Genomic DNA, 18,057 nt, shown 5'->3' with positions numbered 1-18,057 from the left:
ATATTATTTCCACACATGGAGAGGAAAAGATTTGGAGACGAACGGGCTTCCTACAGGTATGGGGAACGGTGCATAATAAGTCATCTTGCATGCCGGGCTAGCTATAGTCTCAAGTCATTAAAAACATACACGCCCCACACATGTTCATATTTCAAGGTGCACTAAATTATTGCATGTGATGATTAAGGCTGGCCATAATGGTGGTATCTTAGCTGGTATCATGCACACGGGAATAGCAAACATGCTGATGTGGCAAAGAATTAAAGAAGAGAGGGGGGTTGGAGTAACTAGTGTTCATGCATGCATTGGTAAACACATTCTTTTTGTGAAGAACGACAACATTAGTTGAGTACTTTTGCAGACTTCAAAAACTATTCCACCGCCTCTACTATCTTGCTAAGAGTAGGTGAAAATTTTGAATCAAGCCCTTTAAACTAGAAGGGAGGTAGTGGTACTCTAATAGCTAACCTTGTTGTGATGACAAGATAGGACATGGCACACACTTGGACGGAGGAACTAGTCTACATTGTGCATTTAAGTTTTGTCTGAAGTCAATGCACCTCTACTTTCACCAAACTTATAGAAAAATGTACTAGTACTCATTATAATCAGCATTCACAATGTCAACATTCACAATGTCAAATCAATATTTTACACTCATTATAAAACTTAGTTCTTATACTCATTATAGTCAGTATTGTAGATATTGATATTTTTAGTATAAATTTGGTCGTGGGATTTCATTGATGCCTGTCAACGCATGGAGGAAGCGGAGCTTAGGGCTTGCATTGTCGGTCTCTACATAGGTATTTCTCTTCATAAACCTATAATTTTAGAGACTGGTTGAGCTTTTGTGGTAGCGTCTCTTGCATCGGGGGACTATGACAGGTCTGCTATGCGTGACCTGAAGATGAAAGCGTTGAGCATCTCAAAGTTGATCGACAATCTTCAATTGTCAAAGATTAGCCGTTCGGCCAATAAGGTGGCACACTTAATCGCTAAGTATAGCTTTGACAATAGATTAGATGGTATTCTTGTAAATAACGTACCGCCCTGTGTGGTGAATATTGTATCGAATGAGTGTACTGGTGTGGCTGGTTAATTAATATATGGTGGTGTTAAAAAAGTATAAATTTGGTCAAACACTTTGCAAACGGTTGACGGGAGTAAAAAGGACCAAAGGGAGTATCATGCATGCGGAGTAGGCAAAAAAATTGCTCATTTATAGCCGGTCGAAGTATCAAAGGGCGCGACCGCGCGAGGGAGGCAAAGGTCGTGGGAGGCGCGATAGTTGACGGAATTAAGTGAAGTTACATCCACGCGCCGGCATGGCGTGCGAACAGGCAGAAGCTATACCGTCAGGCCTACGATATGGGTCTAGTAGACATGACATCTAGTGGGTCCCGCATAGTTCTCGTGAACTCTTTGGGGGCTTGCAGCCGTTTATCCACCGGACAAGCCAGCAATCCCACGCCGTTCGCACGCCCTACTCGTCCCCGTCTTCTACCTCACAACAGTTCGCTCCTGGTCGTCCCATCCTTTCACATTAGTTCACTCCCAGTTTTTGCGGGGTACAACAGTTCAACTTCTCCTAACCCTCCTCCAAAATCCATGGCCTCCCAAATCTCCATGGTCGCCACTGAGTACCAGGTCAGAGCCATCACCAGCGATCAGTTCATCGTCATCTACACACGTGGATCCGCGACGGTGAAAGCATGGCTTGCTCGCACGCATGTTCAACAGTTCAACGGATGAGTGGGTCGCTGGGCTAGATGTTGAGTACACCACAGTCCTGGGACGAGAGAAGGATCTAAAGGACGAAGAGAGGAAGAAGCCCACCGTGATCCAGGTTTGCTTACATAACGTTTGCTTGGTCTACCACATATGCCATGCCGACGTTGAGTGCTAGGATTTTAAGAAGTTCCTCAAGGACAAAAGAGTGAAATTTGTTACTGTAGGCTTTAAGAACGACAGGGATGTCCTGCGTCGGATAGGTCTCGTTGTAGGCCAGCCCTTCGATCTCCAGAAGGCAAGTCTGGTGTCCTTCTCTCAACCTTCAATGCTGACCCTGGCAGCAGCCATGACTGATCCTTCATACGCTAAACTGAAGAAACCTCATCACAAGTTTCATCATGCATGGGAGTCGAAGACATTAGATGAAGATCACATCCTGTACGCGGCAATGGATGCCTACCTTTGTTTAAATATCTACAAGGGTTGGATGAAGAAGCAGAGCCCAGTGTCCAGTTCAAGCCAAGAAGCGTCGGCAAAGAGGAAGAGGCAGAGGGACGAGGACGAAGTCGAGGACGTGGACTCGGACTCCGAGTAGGTGGTAGTGTCGTCGCTCATGCTGGTTCTACTGCAGTGTCAAGCGGATTAGTTGCTTAGTTTATTTTCAAGGGTGTGTTGTGCTGAGGCCCCAGCAGAACTATGTTTATGTTCTTTCTCGTTATTTGAACTCTTTAGTATGTAGAGTAGTACTAGTACTATGTCTTACTACTGTTCTTCTTGTAGTTGGTACTACTGCTCGTATCTTCGTGTTCCTACTGTACATAATACGTTCATACTAGTAGTATAATTTGGGTCAGTCGATTTGTGAAAGAAGTTCGATGGAGTGAAGGGAGAAGACGACAGAAGAGGTGGAAGAAGCCCTTCTAGCCATCCATGTTGCATCAAACGGCTCACATAAGTCGACTAACCCAAATTGCTCCTTCAGATTGTAGGATCCACGTGGCATTCAAGGTCTCGAAGGTAGATTCCACGTCCGCACCCGGTTTGCGGGCTCAATGCGCACGCGACCGGATTCCGCTGTGATAGCCACCATGCACGCCTTCTCCGCGCGGGTGGAGACGAGAATGACACGCTAGTTCCTCCTCGCCGCGTGCTGGAGCACGCGCTCATCCTCCTCTTTGTACGCTGCGTGCATAGACGCGACTCTACCAGCTGCTCGCATGCTTGGCAGCGCGGCGGCATGTCGAGGAGGGACTGCAGACGACGTGAGCGCGCGAGCCTTTGGCTTCATGGCACAGGGATGGCGGCGATATGGCGGTGATGGGCGAGAAATTGTTGGCCGGAGCAGGCGGGCGCCGGCATGTGCAACAACGGCGGCGGCATATTGATGAGTGCGTGTGTGGGAGCTTACTTTAGTTTTATATAAGGTTGGTCAAACTTAAAAGAAAACTGTACTAGTACACGTAAACATTAGACTTAGGCAGCGCTTTTATTAGTTTTTTTTGAAGTTAGTACCACAACCACGATACGGAATCCTATGCAAGCGCGTGAACCGCGGCCGCGCGGTCAATCGAATGGTGCGTCACCGTGTCGCGCTCGAAGGACATCCACCGAACCTTTTTGTGTGTGTGAAAACAATCCTCGAATATTACTCAACTTTTTTTTCCTGGGAAAGTTCTTGACGCTGCAATATTTCCATATATTTGAATTTAGCTCCAGTTTGTGTTTATTTGGATTTGGACGTTTTAGGTGCGCCCTAGTTCTTTTAATACTTATTTTGTGTGTGTGTCTGAGAGAGAACGTGTGTATGTGTCCATATGTGTGTTGTGGCGGAAGGGCAATGTGGAGACGGTGTGCGTGTGATACAGACATAGAGAGGTGTGAATGTGCAAATGATCATGCATGAGTGAGACATAGACAGATGTCGATACGTTGTGTATACATGAGAGAACGGTCTTCTAGTTTACTTGTGTGTGTGTGTGTGTGTGAGAGAGAGAGAGAGAGAGAGACAGAGAGAGAGAGAGGAGCATCCGTAACACAACAACCATCTCTCTCGATTCGTCCGTCCCTCGCACGATCGCATGCAACACATGCATCAACGCGCACATTTTGACACCCTCACCCGGCCCCTGCCCACCTCAAGGTCTGCACAATCTCTTCGTGAATACCCATTCCTCTCCTTAGGTTTGTTTTCTCTCAATATCTGACACACACACACACATAGACACACACACACACATGCAGCACAACACTCACACACACACACACACTCCCCCGAGCACACAATTCATCCCCATCCAAGGTTATACGGCGACCACTCTCGCTTGTGCTTCTTTGCACCCCAACATGCACAACACCTCAATCTTCAAAGAGGGCATCGAGCAGATCGAAGATGGCGACCACACCGCGCTAGAGAATGCGGGGTCATTTGGAAGCAGGGTGATGTGACGACGGCTGACTGACTCCTCCCCCCACCCTCTCTCTCTCTCTTGCACAAAATTACCAATCCCTCTCTCCCCCGCACAAAATTGTCAATCCCTCAACCCACGAGATCCTTCCCCTCTCGTCCATGTTTTTCCAGCTCTCTCATCAAACATGTTGTCTCTTTTCCTTCCACGTATACAGAATCCGGATACACACGCATCTCACGTATATTACATGTCTCCATCTTTCTCACAGACCTAAGTTCTTCCTCTCTCTTTCTCTTTCTATCTCTCTCTCTGTCTCATTAGGTTTGTCTCCTACTCTCTCGTCCACATACATACAATCTTTACCGCCCTATCTGCTCCATCTTCAAAAGCTCTCTCTACACGTTTCATTCACACATTGGGATATGTCAAAATGTTGCTTCTATAATGGCTGATGTAGAGTTATGGTTGTTTTTGTTGCATCCTACAAAGTAATAACTATGAAATGCATTTAGATTCTCATTTGACTGGGATTATGCGAGTTTGAGCATGTTGTGAAGTACTATATACCTTGTATACATCTTGGGATTCGACAATGATTGTAACTATTGAATTGTATAGACCATTACATTCGAAGTCAATAGCCTAATATATTTATTTCACAATTTCAACAAATGATTAGTTCACTACAAACTAAGAAAACAAATGTGTATTGATAACCGGCAAGTATACGGGATAGTTGTAGCCTCTTTCGATAAGTAAGAGTGTCGAACCCAACGAGGAGCTAAAGGTAGAACAAATACTCTCTCAAGTCCTATCGGCCACTGATACGACTCTACGCACGCTTGACGTTCGCTTTACCTAGAAAAAGTATAAACTAGAAGTACTTTGTAGGTGTAAAAGGATAGGTTTGCAAGATAATAAAGAGCACGTAAACATAAACTAGGGGCTGTTTAGATAAAGATGCAATAAAGTAAATATAGCGAGTGTGGAAAAGTGGTGGTAGGAGTTGTGAAATTGTCCCTAAGCAATTGACTATGTTACTAGACCGGTAATCACTATTGCAATTCTATTTGAGGGAGAGGCATAAGCTAACATACTTTCTCTTCTTGGATCATATGCACTTATGATTGGAACTCTAGCAAGCATCCGCAACTACTAAAGTCCATTAAGGTAAAACCCAACCATAGCATTAAAGTATCAAGTCCCCTTTATCCCATACGCAAACAACCTACTTACTCGGGTTTGTGTTTCAGTCACTCACGCAACCCACTATAAGCGAATCATGAACGCATTGCAACACCCTACAGTGGGAATCCCTCACGCTTGCGCGACATGGAGGGCACCATAGGACAGCACCAATAATAAAACATGCAACTCAAACCAATCATAGCAATTCATCAATCACCGATAGGACAATAGAAATCTATTCAGACATCATAGGAGGGCAACACATCATTGGAAAGTAATATGAAGCATAAAGCACCATGTTCAAGTAGAGGGTACAACGGGTTGCGGGAGAGTGGACCGCTGGATATAGAAGGGGGAAGGTGATGGAGACATTGGTGAAGATGATGGAGGTGTTGGTGAAGATCGCGGTGATGATGATGGCCCCCGGCAGCGCTCCGGTGCCACCGGAAGCAAGGAGGAGAGAGGCCCCCTTCTTCTTCTTCTTCCTTGACCTCCTCCCTAGATGGGAGAAGGGTTTCCCCTCTGGTCCTTGGCTCCCATGGCTTGGGAGGGGCGAGAGCCCCTCCGAGATTGGATCTATCTCTCTGTTTCTGCGTTCTCTATTTCTTCCCCTTCGCCGTTTCCTTTATATCTGGAGATCCGTAACTCCGATTGGGGTGAATATTTCTCCTAGATCTTTCTCATAAAATTAGCTTTCTTGCGGCAAAAGAAGAGCGTCAACTGCCTTACAGGGGGCCCAGGAGAGTCCAGGGCGCGCCTGCCTCCCTGGGGCACGCCCCCTATCTCCTGCCCCCCCCCCGGGCACCGTCTCGTGTTGATTTTACTTCCCAAAAATCATAAATATTCCAAAAAAATCTCCGTCCATTTTTATCCCGTTTGGGCTCCGTTTGATATTGGGTTTCTGCAAAACAAAAAACATGCAACAGACAGGAACTGGCACTGGGCACTGGATCAATATGTTAGTCCCAAAAATAGTATAAAAAGTTGCCAAAAGTATATAAAAGTTGGAGAATATTGGCATGGAACAATAAAAAATTATAGATACGACGGAGACGTATCAGCATCCCCAAGCTTAATTCCCGCTCGTCCTCGAGTAGGTAAATGATAAAAAAGATAATTTTTGATGTGGAATGGTACCTATCATAATCTTGATCATATGTCTAATCATGGCATGAATATTAAGACACAAGTGATTCAAAGCAATAGTCTATCATTTGACATAAAAAACAATAATACTTCGAGCGTACCAATAAAGCAATCGTGTCTTTTCAAAACAACAAGGCAAAAGCAAGCTTATCCCTACAAAATCATATAGTTTGGCCATGCTTCATTTTCATCACACAAAATTCTCCCATCATGCACAACCCTGATGACGAGTCGAGCAATTGGTTCATACTTTTTAACGCGCTTCAGCTTTTTCAACCCTCACGCAATACATGAGCGCAAGCCATGGATATAGCACTATAGGTGGAATAGAATATAATGATGGAGGTTATGTGGAGAAGACAAAAAGGGAGAAAGTCTCACATTGATGCGGCTAATCAACGGGCTATGGAGATGCCCATCAATTGATGTCAATGTGAGGAGCAGGGATTGCCATGCAACGGATGCACTAAGAGCTATAAATGTATGAAAGCTCAACAAAAGAAACTAAGTGAGTGTGCATCCAACTTGCTTGCTCATGAAGACCTAGGGCATTTGAGGAAGCCCATCGTTGGAATATATAAGCCAAGTTCTATAATGAAAATTCCCACTAGTGTATGAAAGTGACAACATAGGAGACAATCTATATGAAGAACATGGTGCTATTTTGAAGCACAAGTGTGGAAAAAGGATAGTAACATTCCCCTTTTCTTTTCTTTTTTTTCTTTTTTTTCTTTTTGGGTGGGCTTCTTTGGCCCCCTTTTTTATTTAGGCTTCTTTGGCCTTTCCCTTTTTTTTCTTTTTTTCATGGGGCAATGCTCTATAATGATGATCATCACACTTTTATTTACTTACAACTCAACATTACAACTCAATACTAGAACAAAGATATGACTCTATATGAATGCTTCCGGCGGTGTATCGGGATGTGCAATGATCTAGCGTAGCAATGACATCAAAAAACGGACAAGCCATGAAAACATCATGCTAGCTATCTTACGATCATGAAAGCAATATGACAATGAATGTTCAAGTCATGTATATGATGATGATGGAAGTTGCATGGCAATATATCTCGGAATGACTATGGAAATGCCATGATAGGTAGGTATGGTGGCTGTTTTGAGGAAGATATAATGAGGCTTATGTGTGATAGAGCGTATCGTATCATGGGGTTTGGATGCACCGGCAAAGTTTGCACCAATTCTCGAGGTGAGAAAGGGCAATGCACGGTACCGAAGAGGCTAGCAATGATGGAAAGGTAAAAGTGCGTATAATCCATGGACTCACATTAGTCATAAAGAACTCATATACTTATTGCAAAAGTTTATTAGCCCTCGAAGCAAAGTACTACTACGCATGCCCCTAGGGGGATAGATTGGTAGGAAAAGACCATCGCTCGTCCCCGACTGCCACTCATAAGGAAGACAATCAAAGAAACACCCCATGCTTCAAATTTGTCACACAACGGTTACCATGCGTGCATGCTACGGGACTTGCAAACCTCAACACAAGTGTCTCTACAATCCACAACCACCCACTAGCATAACTCTAATATCACCATCTTTATATCGCAAAACTATTGCAAGGAATCAAACATATCATATTCAGCGATCTACAAGTTTATGTAGGATTTTATGACTAACCATGTGAATGACCAATTCCTGTCATCTCTCTAAATTGATATAAGTGAAGCAAGAGAGTTTAATTCTTTCTACAGAAGATATGCCCACGCTCTAACAATTATAAGTGAAGCAAAAGAGCATTCTACAAATGGCGGTTTTCTATGTGACGAGAAATAGGCAATCCAAACTTCAAATGATATAAGTGAAGCACATGAAGCATTCTATAAAGCCATACTCAAAAGATTTAAGTGAAGTGCAATGAGAATTCTATAAATCAACCAAGGACTATCTCATACCATCATGGTGCATAAAAGAAAAATGAAAACTAAAAGCAAAAGACGCTCCAAGACTTGCACATAATGCATAAACGAAACGAATACGAAAACATACCGATACTTGTTGAAGAAAGAGGGGATGCCTTCCGGGGCATACCCAAGTTTAGATGCTTGAGTCTCCTTGAATATTTACTTGGGGTGCCTTGGGCATCCCCAAGCTTGAGCTCTTGCCTCTCTTCCTTTTCCTCATATCGAGACCTCCTCGTTTAGACACTTCATCCACACAAAACTTCAACAGAAAACTCGGTAAGATCCATTAGTATAATAAAGCAAATCACCACTCTAAGTAATGTAGCAAACCAATTCATATTTTGTTTTTTAATTGTGTCTACTGTAACATAACTTTTTCATGGCTTAATGCACTAATATAAATTGATAGTTTCATCAAAACAAGCAAACTATGCATCAAAAACAGAATCTGTCAAAAACAGAACAGGCTGTAGAAATCTGAACATCCACCATACTTCTGGTAACCCAAAAATTCTACAAAAATTAGGAAACATAAACAAGTTTTACAGCAAGACAGTGCAAAAAGAATCAGAACCGTTTGACTTTCCAGTTAGAAATTTAAAATCGCGCACTACAGCCAAAGTTTCTGTCCAGCACCGTACAAACAACAAGCATTGTAAACAAACCTAAAGGCAAACCTTGGCACATTATTTTTATAATACAATGGAATTGTACAAGGGGATAATTATTTTTGATGAAAAGTTTCTATAATCAAGATTCACAAAGTTTCCATGAGCATGAACAAAGTTCAAGAAGCTCTCCCACTTCAACAATGCTTGTCTTTCTCACTTTCACTTTCCTTTTTGAAAAGTTTTTAGGTTCCCCTCTTTATTTTTTTGTTTTTAAACTATCTAAAAGCACTCAACAGAAATAAATGACTCTCTAAAACTTCCGGGTTGTCTCCTTGGCAGTGCTTTCTTTAAAGCCATTAAGCTAGGCATTTAGTGCTCAAGTAATGAATCCACCCGGATCCCAAGGTATATCAAAGCCAATTTTAATTAACAAAGATTTGTAATTTAGTAGTGAGAACAAAGTAACATATATCAAGCAATGACAAAGTCTAACTCTCTTCCTATGCATCGGTATGTCATAAAAGAACAATTCATGCTCACATAGTAAAGGCCAATGCATAGTACAAACAGTTTCTTGCAATTCTATCGTGGTGGAAACATAAAGAGGCGGAGATGTAGTTCCTCTCTCATAACAATTGCAAGTAGGAGCAGCAAGCACATGCATATTACATTCATTAAAATCATCATGTGTAGTAGTAGAACGCAACCCATCAATATAATCCTTAATAAGCACAAACTTCTCTGATATAGTGTAGTAGGGAGAATTCAAAAAGATAATAGGACTATCATGCGTGGGTGCAATAGAAACAATTTCATGTTTAACATAAGGAACTATAGCAAGTTCATCTCCATAAGCATAATTCATATTGGCATCTTGGCCACAAGCATAGCAAGCATCATCAAAAAGGGATATTTCAAACAAATTCAAGGGATCATAGCAATCATCATAGCAATCATCCTTTGGTAGGCACAAAGGGGAATTAAACAATGTATGAGTTGGAGGGTTACTCTCATTAGAAGGTGGGCACGGGTAGCTAATCCGCTCTTCCTCCTTTTGTTCTTCGCTCTCCTCATCATCTTTTTCATCGAACGAGCTCACAGTTTCATCAATTTCTTCATCCATAGCTTCCTGCAAAATATTAGTCTCTTCTTGGAAAGCGGAGACTTTCTTCATAAAAGCATTAATATAATAATTGTATTCATAATTTTCATAGCAATATCTAAGTGTAACAAGATTTTCAGGCCTATAACCATCATCATCAAAAGCTTCATACTTTTCAAACAAAGCTTCAATTTCATAAGCAGCCTTAAAAGCAACAAATTGTTCTATTTGTTCCACATCATAGTAATCATATATACCATTAGCATAAGAAGCTAAGGTTTCATTATCATTAAATTTGCATGAAAAGGGAAGGCGTGGAGCCTTCATCCTAGAGCAACAAGTGATATCATATCTCAAGCAGAGATTCCAGGCATACCAACGCAACATAATAAATTGATCCCATAATAGTTTCCCTTTTTGTGTCGAGTGATAATCCCTAAAGTATTCACGTTGATCCAATGTGTCTCCCATTATAAAGTTGAATGGGGCTTTCTCAGGATTATCAAAGTAGTACATAATATCTTTCACATAATGAGAATCGGGGGTTTTAGGAGTTACCCCATCTACATGAGTAGCAAGTACATCTATTTTTTTTGGTATTTTGTGTTCCATATCCATAACTAGATAGCGAACAACTAAGAACAACAAATAAAAATTACTTAGTGATAAAGTAAACAAGCACACACGAGAATATTCACCCCACGCTATGACTCCCGGGCAACGGCGCCAGAAAAAGGTCTTGATAACCCGCAAGTATACGGGATAGTTGTAGCCTCTTTCGGTAAGTAAGAGTGTCGAACCCAACGAGGAGCTAAAGGTAGAACAAATACTCTCTGAAGTCCTATCGGCCACTGATACGACTCTACGCACGCTTGACGTTCGCCTTACCTAGAACAAGTATGAAACCAAAAGTACTTTGTAGGTGTGAAAGGATAGGTTTGCAAGATAATAAAGAGCACGTAAACATAAACTAGGGGCTGTTTAGATAAAGATGCAATAAAGTAAATATAGAGAGTGTGGAAAAGTGGTGGTAGGAGTTGTGAAATTGTCCCTAAGCAATTGACTATGTTACTAGACCGGTAATCACTATTGCAATTCTATTTGAGGGAGAGGCATAAGCTAACATACTTTCTCTTCTTGGATCATATGCACTTATGATTGGAACTCTAGCAAGCATCCGCAACTACTAAAGATTCATTAAGGTAAAACCCAACCATAGCATTAAAGTATCAAGTCCCCTTTATCCCATACGCAAACAACCTACTTACTCGGGTTTGTGTTTCAGTCACTCATGCAACCCACTAGAAGCGAATCATGAACGCATTGCAACACCCTACAGAGGGAATCCCTCATGCTTGCGCGACACGGAGGGCACCATAGGACAGCACCAATATATGCAACTCAAACCAATCATAGCAATTCATCAATCACCGATAGGACAATAGAAATCTACTCAGACATCATAGGATGGCAACACATCATTGGAAAATAATATGAAGCATAAAGCACCATGTTCAAGTAGAGGGTACAGCGGGTTGCGGGAGAGTGGAACGCTGGATATAGAAGGGGGAAGGTGATGGATACGTTGGTGAAGATGATGGAGGTGTTGGTGAAGATCGCGGTGATGATGATGGCCCCCGGCAGCGCTCCGGCGCCACCGGAAGCAAGGGGGGAGAGGCCACCTTCTTCTTATTCTTCCTTGACCTCCTCCCTAGATGGGAGAAGGGTTTCCCCTCTGGTCCTTGGCTCCCATGGCTTGGGAGGGGCGAGAGCCCCTCCGAGATTGGATCTATCTCTCTGTTTCCGCGTTCTCTGTTTCTTCCCCTTCACCATTTCCTATATATCTGGAGATCCTTAACTCCGATTGGGGTGAATATTTCGCCCAGATCTTTCTCATAAAATTAGCTTTCTTGCGGCAAAAGAAGAGCATCAACCACCTTACCGGGGGGGGGGGGGGGGCAGGAGAGTCTAGGGCACGCCTGCCTCCCTGGGGCACGCCCCCTATCTCCTGGCCCCCTCGGGCACCGTCTCGCGTTGATTTTACTTCCCAAAAATCATAAATATTCCAAAAAAAATCTCCATCCATTTTTATCCTGTTTGGACTCCGTTTGATATTGGGTTTCTGCAAAACAAAAAACATGCAACAGTTAGGAACTGGCACTGGGCACTGGATCAATATGTTAGTCCCAAAAATAGTATAAAAAGTTGCCAAAAGTATATAAAAGTTGGAGAATATTGGCATGGAACAATCAAAAATTGTAGATACGAAGGAGACATATCATGTACTCCCTCCATTTTTATTTAAGTCCGCGTATCAGCATTGGTCAAAGTCAATTTTTGCAAACTCTCAGAAATCTTATAACAAAAAATATTAACATATACAATAACAAATAAATACCATTAGATTCATTATTGAATGTACTTTCAAATCATACATATTTTTTATGGTAAATGTTTATATTTTTCTATAAACTTGGTCAAACTTTAGGAAGTTTGACTTCGGTCAAACCTAATATGCAGAGTTTACTACTACTACTCGCTAGTTGCTTAGCCGAATCACTCAACACGCCACACGGGGAGTCCAGTGTCACAAAATTTTGAGGTCGGCGGGAAAATCTCCCGCAACCCTGATTCGAGCAGTGGGAAGTTACCATCATAGCCTTCGGAACAGGCCTACGGATGACGCTTGGTAGGGGGCTGTTTTCGTAACTTCAGGTTCACCCTACCCAGCCAACCCCACCCCGACACCCAGAGTAGTACACCTGAATACTCCCCATTTTCTATCCCCACTGCAAAATAGACTTCTCCACGGCACCGCAGCCTTCGTGCTCCTCCCCTTTAGATCGGCGCACTCGTCCACCGCAGTGCATCTGCCTCATCGACGACCTCGTACGCCGCACTAGAGCCGGTCCACCGTCGTCGTTGTACACAGAGCCTCTTCCCCAGCATCATCTTCCATGGTCTCGGATCTGCTTCCCAGAAGCCAACGCCAAGCGCAGAAGTACCACCGTCATGGACAATGAACTGACTCCTGTTGCCGACCATGACTCACAGAGGCCGCCGCGACCATCGTTCTCCTCCTCGATTGGTAATGTGTGTATTGAATCACTTAGCAGTACATGTGTCGTTCCAATTTTGTTCATACCTACCCTTCAAATTTCCTGGGTGCTATTGTTCCCGTAAAAGTAATTGGTTATAGCCTCCATTGTCCAACAGAATATCAGCTTGTAATTGTGGGTCGCTCTTGTATAGCGCTGTGCTTGGGTAGGTTTTTCATCTGCAACCAGTAGTGTGGCAAATGATGGAAAGGTTTTTAGAACTAGCAAGATGCCCATGCGTTGCACGCATCAAGATGCATTTGTATGAGTAGTTTATCTTGTGGGAGAAAGGATGAACGAGGGAAGGCCTTATTTGCAAATCTGGAGAGGGGTATGGGTATCTTTTTGCAAAATTCCCATTTGTTTCCTTCCTATCTACAAGATATAAATCGGACGGCCTATATTGCAAGAAAAAAAAGTATACAGCAAAAAAAGTAGATAGTAAAGGAAATAGAGATAAATATTAAATATTAAATAAATATAACAGTAGAGAAGAGAGTAGAGATAACAGAGATGTCGGGAGGGAAAAAGTGGCCAGGCATGCGCTAGTTCTGGCGCGCGGCGTCCGGCGCGCTTTATAAAATCCAACGCCCTCCCGCCGCTTTGTGCCATGCCACCGCTCTCTCCCCGCTTTGTGCCTCGCCACCGCTCTCTCCCCGCTCTTTTTCGCCTCGCCGCCACCATGCCGCCGATTCGCCGGGAAACTTGGGGATACCGCAGCGTTCGTGCACGCCCCTCCGATGGCTTCTCCACCGAGATCCGGTTCCGCGGGTTGCGCCTCGGCCTCGGCAATTTCGACACCGCCAACGAGGCCGCCCGCACGTACGACGCGACGGCGTGGCGCCTCCAGTGGCCTCATAGAACATTGAACTTCCCCAACGTGCCGACATGGGAGCGGGCGCAGGAGCTCGCGCCTCTGCTACGGCTTAGCACCGACGAGGATCTCACGACAACCGGAGGCGGGAGCACCGTCTTGGCATCGGCGAGATGGACGAGGAAGCCATGGCGCTGTGGCGCCAACACTTCCCGCAGGACAGCATCAACGAGCGTGAGTTCTACGCGCAAAGGACGGCGGAGATGGATAAGAGGAGGGCGGAGTGAGCCGCCTATCGCGAGGACAAGCATAGTCGAAAAGCGGACGCTCAGTTCAACATGAGCCTAGGAGCAGCGTCGCCCTGGGAATCCGACGACAATCGGTATCTTCACGCCTACAGTCATACGTCGGAGGAGTACATCACCGAGGAGGAGTCGGACCACGAGGAGTAGTTGAATTATCTTTTTTATCTATCTATGCTGAGAACTATCCTCTACTCTCTACTTCTCGATCTCAGCACTATAAACGCTTTTTTAAAGCACCGCGCGTTGCGATTCTGTTGGAGATGCTCTAACATGGCAGACGAGTGCTTTAATGTTGCCCACAAGATGCGCGAGTATTACTAGTAGTATATTTTTCTTGCCATGTTGAGATTTTAAAACAACGAGTGCGAACATGCATAGGAGCAATGAAGACCAAACACGGGATATTCGGGACATCTTCAAGGAGCGTGGCAACTTAAAGAGGAGCTGCACCGAACCTATAAAACGAGCTTTGGTAAGTAACACCCTTTCAATTACTTTCATTTAGCCTCGTGTTCTTCTATGTGTATATGTTGTAGTTTCTGTTTCTCTTAAGCGTGGTGTTCTTCGATGTGTAATAAGAAGAGTCTTAATCGTCCTAATGCTTTCGTTTTTAGCTTGATGTGGGAAGTGGGTGTTCTCACCTTGTAGTATGTTTTCATATTTCTTTTCCTTTTGAATTCACTTCTCCGAGTTCTATTTATCTGGATTCTACTAAATGGATCTAGGTTGCTCTGAGTATTGATCTCAAAAAGAAGTAACTTCATGTTAGGATGCAGTTCCTGCGAGGAGGGAAGTATGGTCAACCTCGAGATCATGTTTCCAAAATGAGACTGGATTACACACAAGGTGCCAGTTCCCTAATGATGCTGGATTAGACACAAGGTGCAAATTCCCAGATGATGCTGGATTACACACAAGCCAGGTGGAGTCGTCAGCTGTTCGTGTCCTCGTGGCATTAGTAAAGGGTGAAAGAGAGCGTGCAGCAGCCCTTGAGAATGTAGCTGAGTTCCCGAAGAAGCGAAAAGAGCAATCAGATGCTCTCTTCACCCAAGCCAAAGAAGAGTTGGAAGAAGCCAGAAATAAGCTAGCAGAGGCAGAGCAGGCTAGGCGTCTCCTGCTATCTAAAATTGTTGTCAATACAAAATTTCCTTCATAATAGCTAGGTTCAAATGTTTATCCAGTCAGCATGCCTGTTGTGATGTCTGTGCATCTACTGATGTGGCACAAAATGTGTTTTTTTGGGTCATGTAATAACAGCAATTACTTTCCAAACAATAACAGACGAAGCATTGGACATGGTATAGTTCACGCGCAAGCCCGACATTCCAAGTTCAACTTCCACATCAAACTCATGTTCACAGATATCTGTCCACAACCATGATTCACTTCAAAGCCAAAAAATGTGAGGAGAGTTATAAATAAAGAAAAACCTCTACTAGTTCCTGCTACTAGTGCGAGCACAACAAGTCAAGACCATGCGCAAATTAATTATATTTTAGTCATTTTTTGTGTTCTAAAATGCCTGTCGGCTCGCGGAAGGACGTGTTGCCGGCACAAGCGCAAATTCAATGAAGGCAGGCGGGGCAGTCTTAAGCTGGTTGCACATGGCAAGGAGGCGTGCTCAGCCGGGCCTGCAGCGAGTGCGGCCCTCTTGGCCGACGTGCCGGTTCAATGCCTGCGCTATGAGAGGTCGTGTCTGTGTCAGAGCAATCACTCCCTCCAGTCCTTTTTTGTTTGGGTATAACAAAATCTCGTTTTCCATTCACATTTTACAAGTAAAATTCATGGACAAACTTTGACCCAAAGTACGATGGGGACTAGTAAACCAGAATGGAGGTAGTAGTTTTTTTTAATCAAAGAAGGGTTTCCCCTTCCGATTTTCATTACTGAAAACCAGCATCTAAATCTAAACCATAGTATTTGCGCTAGAACTACCAGGTTCAACATCTCGCAACATAAACCCATACAACCATATGCCAAGGAGGTACGTAGTACTATGAATTCCATTTTCGCTCCATACCAATCATTCTAAAAGCTACTTGCTACTTATAACGTGCCATTGAAAATCGGAACCCTTAACCCCGCTAAAATATGATATTTTAAACATGGCTACTTGATCTGTGGCAACTGGCGAGCCACCGTGCTCCAAGTCGTTCACCTGTGGTCCCGACCATCAACTCCCACGGATCAAATTATCATGCGAGCTGACTATTCCTACAAAGGTGCTCCACCACGTACCCGGTACCCGCGAATGCAGCAATCGTGCACCTAGGGTTTTAGGGTATATTTGTTAACGTCGCCTTTACGTAACACTCATGTGTGCGAGACAACGAGAGGCCGACTGCGTGCGTGCGCCTCTTCTCTTCGTATATGTACTCCACCGTTTGTCTGGTGTCCAAAAAATTATAATAACTACTAGCAATGTGCCAATGCGTTGCCACACGATCAAAGTAGATTAATACATATTCACCGATTTGATAGAAAAAAATTCTAGTTTTGAAATACGTATATCACTAAAAATATGTTATGTTTCACTCGAAATATATTCCTTTGGCGGTTTTGATGAGATAAGGGAGGAATGTTGTTGGTTTCAAGATCCGAGAAGTGGTATATGTCTAATTTCTACTCTTACTAGCAAGATGCCCGTGCGTTGCACGGAACATTATCTTGTGGGAGAAAAGGATGAACGAGGGAAGGCCTTATGTGCAAATGTGGTGAAGAGTGCGGGTAAATTGCCATATTTTCCCTCCTATCCGTCAGATATAAATCGAACGACCTACATTGCAAGATGGCAGGCCCACCATCATCACCAACTCTATTTTTTATCCTTGCTCTTATAAAAAGCATTGTCGGTGATGATCGTGTGCCTACCATCCTGCAATATAGGCCGTCCGATCTATATCTGACGGATAGGAAGGAAACTATGGCAATTTTGCAAAAAGATACCCACACCCCTCTCCACATTTGCAAATAAGGCCTTCCCTCGGTCATCCTTTTCCCCCACAAGATAAACTACTCATACAAATGCATCTTGATGTTCCGTGCAAGCATGGGCATCTTGCTAGTTGTTGCAAAAAGCCCATGTGTGTGTGAGAGAGAGGGAGAGTGGAGGAGGACGGAGTGCATGTGTGACAAAGACACAAGGAGTGTGTGTGCAATAGGTATCAACTTAAAATGAGGCGATAGTGTGTGTGTGTGCACGATCGAGAGGGCATGTCTCAAGAAGGGAAGAAAAAGCTACATAGATACAAGGAGCGGGAGAGAGCCATGTATGCGATGGTGGAAGCAAGAGTGTGCGGGTGTATAAACCTATCTAGAGGCTAGCTAGTCGATAAATGTTTGTGAGAGAAATACGAGTCGGGGTGCGAAAGCGAGAGTTTTGTGTGTGAGAGAGAGAGACGGTAGTCGGGAAGGGGAGTGGAAGCAGGAGTTGTGTGTGTGTGTCTGTGTGAGAGAGAGAGAGAGAGAGGAGATGGTAGTCGGGGTTGTCTGATCGGTAAACAAATGAATAATGTCAGTCTGGGATGGAGACGAAAAGGAGACCGCAACAAATGTTGTGTCTACAGGAGAGAGAGAGAGAGAGTAATTTTAGTGGTATGAGTCATATGTAGAGACATATAGGGTGTGTGAGAGAATCCCATAGATAGAAAGACAAAGTGAAAGACGAGTGGAGACTGTGTGTGTGGCGGTGAAAAAGAAAGCTTAGGTACCGAGTGATACCAGA

The sequence above is a fragment of the Triticum aestivum genome, chromosome 1B (genome assembly GCF_018294505.1).
Source record: "Triticum aestivum cultivar Chinese Spring chromosome 1B, IWGSC CS RefSeq v2.1, whole genome shotgun sequence".
In the NCBI taxonomy this organism is placed as follows: domain Eukaryota; kingdom Viridiplantae; phylum Streptophyta; class Magnoliopsida; order Poales; family Poaceae; genus Triticum; species Triticum aestivum.
Note: the sequence above shows the minus strand (reverse complement) of the source record.